Genomic DNA, 10,206 nt, shown 5'->3' with positions numbered 1-10,206 from the left:
TTTTTTTCCTTAAAAAAATGAAGGGGGGGGGGGCCTTGAATCCACCTCTGCTCAAAACATTCTTTATCCAGAATAGTCATAATCACGAAAAATGGACATGAAAAACCAGATCACATCCTAAAAACTAAGACATACATCAGGAGCCGACTCGATAGAGTTTAATGTCATACCCAGGGAAGGGCACAGATCTGTTTTGAAAGGTGGAGGGTGAGGGCATTTTGTGAGTCGACACCCACCTCAGCCCCACAATGGTTGGAGCTGAGGTGAGAAAATTTGAGGAAATAGTACCTCTAGATGGCCAGAAATGACACTTTTATATAGTAAAATTCATCATCATCACATTACCATTATAGTCAAAATGAAGCGCCAAAAAAAATTCTCATGATCTTTCATCAGGGATTTTGACAACCATAGAGATCTTATTAATGTGTGTGTGTATACCATAGAAAACAAAGCTTAAAAACACCATGGCTGGGGCTGAGGTTTTATCAGGGATGATACTTTTATCAGGGATTTTTGATAACCATAGAGATCTTATTAATGTGTGTGTGATATACCATACAAAAAAAACATATATAAAAAAAGGTTAAAAACATTGTCTTTGAGTATGTACTTTACATAGGCCTACTTCAAAAACGTGATTTCACAACCACCTCAGCCCCACCATGGCTGGGGCTGAGGTGAGAAAATTTGAGGAAATAGTACCTCTCGAGATGGCTGGAAATGACACTTTTATATAGTAAAATTCATCATCATCACATAATTACCATTATAGTCAAAATGAAACGCCAACAAATTTCTCATGATCTTTAATCAGGGATCTACTTAATATCCAGGACAACTTAGGCCTAATTATAGCTTACTAAGCTTTAACTATACTATATTATGATCAACAATTCACAACTTTTTTTTTCGCATTTAGCACAATTTTCTTCACTTTTTATTGTTATTAATATTAATATCAATTATTACTATTGTCATCATCATCATTGTTGTTATTATTATTACTATTAGTAGTAGTATTATTAAACAAACATTTAAAGAAACTTGCAAAAGGATAAAAACGAAATTGAACCACACATGAGGAAACTTCACCATTTACCAAATTTTACAATTTTGAACCAGGTTTTGCTAATCTCTTCTTATCTCTATTAATTACTGCTTCAGGGAATTTTGTAACAAGATTAACAGTGAAGCTCATTAGTTGTGAATAGTTCATAAGAAGACTAGCACAATTAAATCAAAAACCATGTTGTAACTTCTAACATAAGTCATTGATTTCTAAAATTCAAAAGCATATCTATTTAATGATTTTTATCTGAAATTATAGCTAAGGTAATAAAAATGCCAAATTATTTTGAACAACAGGTTTTTAAAATTTTCCAGCCTGGTTTTTAAATACTATACTGGTAATTTATTGAGAAATAGCAATGCCTGCTTTGATAATGACTCTTAAGTAGAGGTATTTTTCTTTGATGTTTAATTGGATTACTGAGATAAGCACCTGGTTCACCAACCCACCTGAATGCCCTTTTAAAGGGTTTGCTGGTAAATGGGATAGTAACAGCATGGTATCGCATTTCTATCTTGGCTCAAGAATAAGCTTTAAAATTTTAACACTGTGTACAAAGGGGGGGGGGGAGCCGCGGCTCCTACGGCTCCCCCCTGGATACGTCCCTGTCTTGAGGTGCACAGCGAGGAGCTTTAAGTAGAAATCTGGCCATTTGTTGCTGTAGTTTTTCTAAGTCATTATTATCTTTTTTCGAATTGCTATGCCAGATAATTAATTGAGGGAAGCGCTAATTGTCCTCCATAGAATACTGCCGTAATAGACCCTATTAAAATTATCAAGGTTTCCAATCACACCTTTGATATACGAAATTAAACAGTTTCCTTTTTGAATGACATGTTGGTAGTGGTTATGTTCCTTTTGATTTGAAAAAATTATCACTCCCAAATATTTATAGCAATCTACCTCTTTTATGAATTTTTCACTAATTTTCCATTGTTTTTCTCGGTTAATTCGCTTTCCAGCGACCATCACATTAAATTTTTCATAGTTAAAACTTAGCTTCCACTCCTTTTCATACTTCCCTGCAATATGTAACATTTTTATCATTTCATGTTCATTATTTCCTAATAAAACAACGTCATCGGCCCAAAAGAGGTCTCCCATCCATAAGCCATTCATTCTAACCCCCATACCATTGTCTTGAATAATTTTTACAAATTCATTTATAAAAATAGAAAATAGTATTGGGGATAATACACAGCCCTGTTTTACACCCTTTTCAATACAAAATTGGTCTGTAAGATCATTAGTCATACATTATCATTACTCATACATAGGCGACTTCTGCCTCATTGAAACCATAAATGTTCTTATTAAAAGCCTGCAGTACTGATACAATGATTAAATGAGTAAAGTGTTATATTTAATATAAAAATAACGCTAAAAAGCTTTGCTTTGACAGAGACAAACATATGCTGTTAGGACAACATGCTAAGGACCATCATATCAGCCCAAGCAGTATTTTGAGTCATGTTTCAGAATTTTAAAGAAATGTAGGAACAAATTTGACTGTCTCGTCATGAAATGCTATTTATTAGACAATTAAAACCCAGTCTGAATAAACAACACTCTGTCAAAGAAAAGCTTTTTATCTAACACAGGGATTAATATCCCACTGTTAATATGAACTTTGACATTGTAGATTAGCTATTTTCTATTGATTATAGTTGCTGTATATTCTATACTTCATTATTTGATCTTGAAAATGACACCATGAAGGAGTTGAAACGTCGATCTTTTCTTTTTAGCATTATTTTTATATATATTTATACAAAACGTACTCTTATTAATAGTGTTATAATTATGAAAAAAAAACATTATAACAATTAACTAGCACTTCGGTTAAACATGATAATACACATACTTTATGCATTAACAATGTTTCAGTAACGTACTTACCGATAGGCATCCAGACACGTGGTGTTTAACTTTAGCCCAAATCAGAGATAACTATAGTAGTATAATCGCAGGCCCAAATGAGGCTGCTCTTAAAATGAAGAGGTCTTAAATGTTGAAAGAGATCAGAGCAACTGACACTGTAGTAGAAACGCTATGCTATGCAGAAACTATGGTAATTTTGAAGGTTAGAAGTAGCGTTGCTATGGAGATGAGGTGCTAGATTATTCCTGGTATGGTAATAATTAAACCAGCAGTAGAAACAATGTTGTCAAGCTATCCCTGGTTATAATTTGTGTTGTAGTGGTGGTAGTAGTAGTTGGTGGAGTAGCCATGCTTACGAAAAGTACAATACAATAAGAGAATGCTGGCAAACGGATATCTACAATATCAGATGATTTTAAAGTAGCCTAAAAGTGTTTATTATACACATACACTGACTGGTCATATATACAAGTGTTAATAAATATTCATGATAAGTCATTTGGATATCATCATCATGTTGGAATGCACGACAGTTCTTGGGTCTGTAGCATCAATCAATTAACCACTAAATGTAACCACTAAAATATGATGAAGAGTTTCTTCACCTTTATACTGGTAACTGTTCACTATTAGCTCTATGTAATAACATATTATATACACTTTTTTTTTTTATAAGAACACATTTTATAAGAACACTGAGGCTGAAATTGCTTAAAAATTAAGAACAAAATAAGAAAAAATTGAGGCTGAGTTAGCCTAAAATGTCAAATGAGATTTCTGAAAAACCAAAAAATTATATCTGTACATTATGTGCAGTAATATAGGTATGACTAGGTAATACCCCCTATCATGTGTACTGTCATTTGGGGCCATTTTTACCAGGCCTTTTTTCTGGAGAAATTTTTCCAGGGCATTTTTTTCAGGGCCCGTTTTTGCTGTACAATAATAATTTTCTATGTTTGAAAAGTGTGTAAAATAAGAACAAATTAAGAATATTTTGAGCCTGAAATCGGCCAAAAAATAAGAACACTGAGCCTGGGCAAAATTTTACTGGTTCTTATAAAAAAAAAATAGGAATAGGAATATCAGAGCATTTCATAACACGTATCGTAACAAACAACTTCACTATTAATAATAATTTGATAGTTTAAATAAATTATTTCCCATGCCTGACCGACACAAAAACCGTGAAAAATATAAGGAAGAAGTGGGGATAGAAACAGTTTGTTTATTATGCCTTCATAATAATGAGTTATAGGATTACGCAATTAATCAACTGTCCCTGTATTTAGGTCAAATGAAACAATTGAATATACTATGATTTCAAAATCTGACTAACGTCACAGCGATTTTCATTTAGGTCTATTTTTTTCCTTCTGTCACTAAATGTTAAATTGCTTTGCTTACGATTTCAATAGGTTCTAGTGGCGATATTTACATTCTTGAACATGAATGTGTGTATACATTATAAATGTATTATGAATTTAATTTAAATGTATTATGAATTTAATTCCTGACCTGTATTTAAGAATATATAATAACATAACATTTGTGATAATGGTAAGAAGGAAGATTATTAAAAAATATCAAATTTTCTAGAAACAATTCTTGAAATAAGAATACAAATTTTTGTATAAAATTTAAAGATGATGCTGTTTTTTCATTTACTTTCTCTATGATCAAATGTACTACTGAATGAACACTGCAAACACTTATAGGTTATGTAAACAGTTTGTTTTGAGGTTTTAAGCTATATGATTTACGGTATAATTAAAATTCCATTGAAAAAGCAAATGGCCTCATTAGTCAGATCATGGAAAAAGGTCAGACACATCAAGGACTTTCACTAAATAACAAGCTAACACGCCAAGTGTTCATCAAATGGCCAACGAAAATAGGCATTGGTTTTTTTTTTGTTATATACATATTTATATAATATTTTATATAATATATATTTTATATAATATATAATTATTTATATAATATATAATATTTTATATAATATATAATATTTCATATAATATATATATATATATATTATATAAAAAATTATATATTATATAAAATATTATATAAATATATAACGTAAAAAACCATGTCATTTTTTGCTAAATAATAAGTGAACAGATGGCGCCTCATACTCTACCTTAAACCAATCATATTAAGTTTTCTATCAGCTTCAAGCTAATTATATTCCCTCCACGAATCCACTTGGGCCGACTTGAACAAAGAAATATTCTGTGAGTGAGGGAGTAAGAAACGAGCTCAGAACAGCCAAAAACCTCAAATTTCTTGAAATTCCCTAAATCGGCATGAGCAGCTGTCATAAGTCGGAGTATTCCGACTAAAATACTACTTTAATTTACTTTATAATATGCTAGTTTGAGAGGCCTACGGTCAATATTCTAATGTTTCATGGAATGTTATAACCAAAACCAAATGCAAATAATGTTAATACAGGGATGTATTCCGGGGGAAGCCGGAAGCCGTCGGACACCCCCCCCCACCCCCTTTGTACACAGTGTTAAAATTTTAAAGCTTATTCTTGAGCCAATACAAATTCTTTTCTAGGATCACTCAAAATGAATACTTCTAAAACATGTCAATATGCATCATTACACGTTATACATAGGCCTAATAGAACACATAGGCCTAAATCCATAAATCTCAGGCCAGGTCTTTTACGATAGAATGCGATACTGTGGTTCAATTTCGTTTTTATCCTTTTGCAAGTTTCTTTAAATATTTGTTTAATAATACTACTACTAATAGTAATTATAATAACAATGATGATGATGACGATAGTAATAATTGATAATAATAATATTAATAGCAATATTAAAAATGAAGAAAATTGTGCTAAATGTGAAAAAAAAGTTTGTTGTAAGCTATAGTTAGGCTTAAGTTGTCCTGGATATTGTGGATCCTTGATAAAAGATCATGAGAAATTTTTTGGCGTTTCATTTTGACTATAATGGTGATGTGATGATGATGACTTTTACAACATAAAAGTGTCATTTCCGGCCATCTCGAGAGGTACTACTATTTCCTCAAATTTTCTCACCTCAGCCCCAGCCATGGTGGGGCTGAGGTGGTTGTGAAATCACGTTTTTGAAGTAGGCCTACGTAAAGTACTTACTCAAAGACAATGTTTTTAAGCTTTGTTTTCTATATGGTATATCACACACACATTAATAAGATCTCTATGGTTGTCAAAAATCCCTGATAAAAGATCATGAGAATTTATGTTGGCGCTTCACTTTGACCAGCTTTGACTAATGGTGATGTGATGATGAATTTTACTAAAGTGTCATTTCTGGCTATCCTTTCCTCAAATTTTCTCACCTCAGCTCCAACCATGGTGGGGCTGAGGTGGGTGTCGACTCGCAAAATGCCCTCCCCCTCCACCTTTCAAAACAGATAGATGTGCCCTTCCCTGGGAATTACATTAAACTCCAACGAGTCGGCTACTGATGTATGTCTTAGAGACTGCTGTTTGCTTTTAGGATGTGATCTGGTTTTTCATGTCAATTTTTCGTGATTATGACTATTCTGGATAAAGAATGTTTTGAGCAGAGGTGGATTTAAGGCCCCTCCCTTCATTTTTTTAAGGAAAAAAAAGAAAAATATATTCAAATTGAAGTGCGAGAGTGTAATTTCCGGCCATCTAAGCCCCAACCATGGTGGGGCTGAGGTGGTTGGTTCCTCGTTCTGTGAAAGCAGGGGCGGATTTAGGGGGGGGGGGCCGGCCGGCCCCGGCCCCCCCCTTTTGGGAGGTAAAAAAAGAAAAAAGAAAGAAAAAGAAAAAAAATGATAGCCCAGAACGCCTCAAATGTTATTTTCGGGCGTCTAGAACACAAAAATTTCGCGGGGGCATGCCCCCGGACCCCCTAGGACATTGTTGTCTCGATCGGCCCAAATTTTGGCCCCCCTTTCGGCCCCCCCTTTTGGACATCTCTGGATCCGCCTCTGGAAAGTCCCTCCCTCATTCACCTCTCTTTCGAATTCCTGGATCTGCCACTGTTGATTTATTATATAATTATTTTTGCGCTTATTTATAATGCGCCTAGGCCTATAGTTCTATTGCAATTTTCACTTTATTCTCTCAGACAGTCCTAAAGTAAGAACGTTTAGAGTGCGCTACTTCACAGGGGGATTCGCCCCCCTTGACCCCACCGGGGTCCTACGTAATTCGCATAACGGCTCCCCCCCCCCCTCCTTTCAAAAGCCTGGCTACGTCCCTGTGTTAATAATTATTTTTGTTTAAATTATTCCTAGATTAAATAAATATAGGCGTTTACCTTAAAGAGTTGCTTAACGGAGATGCTGCCTCCACGACCTTCGATCACTTTGTCAGGGTTGCCAGATAGTCGACAGGCTTCACGGCCAAACACACGCCATCTTGCGGCCAAATTCGGCCAAACTTTTTTTCGATATCGGCCAAAATTCGGCCAGATTTTAATCCGATTAGAAGACAACAGTGGGTACCGGTACATCAATTTGAAATACTACAAAAAAAATATACGAAAATCAGCGGTCATTTGTTTGAGATTGAAGAAATTCAAATGATATACACAGAACAATGTTTAAAATAAATAGCCTATATTCTTTAGTTGCTGGCATGCAGGCCAACTCTGGGGAAAATCCAGAGATGTCCGAAAGGGGAGGGCCGGGGCCGAAAAAAGGGGAGCGAAAGTGGGTCCGATCGAGATAACACCATCTTAGAGGAAATTTGTCTTTTATTTTCTACGCCCGAAAATAACCTGATGCATTTGGGCGATCAATTTTATTTATTTTCCCCCCTTTTTTTACCACCCCTCCCCTTAAATCCACCTCTGCTATTTAAAATCACAATATTAAGATGTTAAAGGCCTGTTATTGGCAAATCCGTGGCTCTCTTTAATTAGAATGAATTAAGTTACATAGTTAGGTAACACAAACTGGCGTTAAAACAAACCTATGAAAACTTTAATAAATACTTTTTATCTAAACTTTCGAAATTCGCCTCTGAATGTTATTGTCGCAGTACTTTTAAAGCAAATAATCCATGTTGCTATCAGAATTATCTTCTTCCTTCTCATATGCAACCTAACTCTAGAGTAACTTCGAAGAAGTCTCTGCAAAATTTGCTTAAAATTGGAGGTGCCATCGGACCCGAATGATCACATCGAGCATATGGCGCTCTACATAAAGAACACTGCGGCACCTAGGGCTATACAATTCAAGTGGGCAATAATATTTAAAGTACAGTATTTAACTTATATTCAAAAGAAATTCAAAAGAGATAGAACCAAGATGGAACATATACAAAGACACACAATATGGTACAAACTTGCAATGAACTGTCTTCATAAAGCTTAAACGAGGATAAACCTTATAAACAATATATTTCATCCAAACAATTTAAATTATTAAATGTAACTATTATCTTTTAAATAAACTCTCTTACGTCAAATCGGCTGAATCGGGGAACATAGATTAAGTGTTTAGTGCAAATACAAACAAAGGTAAAAGATTAGAATCAAATATAGAATTTAAGCTAACAAAAACAAAAGATCCAAAACAAGTCTACGTTATATTAGACCGATATTGAAAAAATTTAAACTTTTCAAAAATTTGGCCAAATTCGGCCAAATATAGTTTGGTCGTGACTTTTCAAATGCTACGGCCAGGCAAATTTTTATACGGCCAGATTTGAGGAATCTGGCCGTCAAAAAGGCCAAATGGCAACCCTACTTTGAACTGAGAGGAAATTAATAACCTGGACTCTCAAGTTTTAGAGTGAATGAGGCCAAAATCATTTAATACTGATGCTTGCAACACATACAAATAATGTTGTATTAGTCCCATGTTAGATCTTCATGAGTTTCAACACAGAATAATCTCATAGGGCCTATATTTAACTTGGTCAATGTGTGTCGTTCTATCGACATAGTTAATCATTATGGAATTGTTGGATTGGATTGGACCTTTGGTGTAAGTTCACGTAGGATAAAAAAAGAAATTTAGAAGATGGAGACCGTACATGTCTCCCTTCTTATTAAAAAAAAACAAAAAAACAACAAAACAAAACAAAACTCTACTTTTGGGACTTAGACAGTCGTTTGAGAATCTTTTGTTGCCATCACACCATACTATATTATTGTTAAGTCATCATGTTTTTTATTTTATAATTTTTTGTAAAAGTGTATTGAGGTACTGCCGCGCAATATGCGCTGTATAAATGGAATTTATTATTTTTAATATTAATTAAGCAGCTTTGGTCTTTCTAGAAAATTAATTATCATTGGGGGTGGCCTTTCTTCAGTTTCTGTATACCATGAGACAGTGGGGGTGGGAGTCGGGAAGAGCTGCACCCCACCCCTCCCCCCTCGTCGGTTAGAAAAACTACCATTCGTCGGGAAGAAAAAATTAATTAAATAAGCCTTTGAAACTCAGAAATTGTCACATTTTTTGGGGCTTCGCGGCAACCTGGACCACTTTCGAAAGATTTTGAACAACTCTCGACCACGCCCGCTTTGCTCTCGTCGGTGGGGGGGGGGTGCTCTCGTCGGGGGGGGGGGACATCGGTGCCCCCTCCCCACCACCCCTTCAGGCAAATCCTGGCACCACCCCTTCCATAGGACTTTGTTCCCATTGTATTATTTTGTCCTTATAATAAAATAATTTCTAGAAGTAAATACAGTGCTATAAATACTAAGGTAAGAAACATGTTTGGAACAACTATTTTCTATTTAATTCCATAGTTTTATAACTTGATTCATGCTTTTACTGCCTATTTCTATATTTCGTGTTATCATGTTAGGTCTCGATTCGACGTCGAATTATGAAACGTGGTAGGCTTGGCACCTTGACCTGGTGATTAGTTTTTATTAAAAAATAATTATTATAGTATACAATGTTCCGTTCATAATTTAAAGCCGTTCCGAATAGCACTGTTCCTATTCCGTCGTTCTTACTTCATGTTATACCTTACAGCACACTAACCTACAAGAAGCTTACTACTACTAGGCTACTGTAGGCCTAGTACAAGTTTATAATTTGTTTTGCTGAGAATGGCTACTCTGTTTTATTTGCAAACTGTGTATTTGTATCGGGAAGTGGAATTTCACTGTTCCCTGCTGATATTAAATCTTAAGATTGTTCCCAATTCTCCCTAATCATACCATCTTTTTTGTATTGTTTTGATTTTGTTGTTTTTTTTTTTTTTTTTGTTGGGTTTTTTTTTTTTAATTATTATTATAGCTTTACTG

At 34.6% G+C, this 10,206-nt stretch overlaps 1 protein-coding gene across 1 annotated transcript in view; it reads right to left on the bottom strand.

Annotated features, from left to right (window-relative positions):
* LOC117121206 overlaps window positions 1–7,320 on the bottom strand; it is a 13,453-nt gene extending 6,133 nt beyond the window's left edge. The window contains exon 1 of the mRNA XM_033266326.1: window positions 7,255–7,320. The gene's annotated coding sequence lies outside the window, so the exon portion shown is untranslated. The remainder of the gene's footprint in view (window positions 1–7,254) is intronic.
* Between the last annotated feature and the right edge of the window lie 2,886 nt (window positions 7,321–10,206).

Source organism: Anneissia japonica, unplaced genomic scaffold (genome assembly GCF_011630105.1).
Source record: "Anneissia japonica isolate Jap-2015-1 unplaced genomic scaffold, ASM1163010v1 scaffold993_len1110182_cov180, whole genome shotgun sequence".
Classification (NCBI taxonomy): Eukaryota; Metazoa; Echinodermata; class Crinoidea; order Comatulida; family Comatulidae; genus Anneissia; species Anneissia japonica.
The sequence above is the reverse complement of the archived record's forward strand: the minus strand, read 5'-3'. Positions and strand labels throughout refer to the sequence as shown.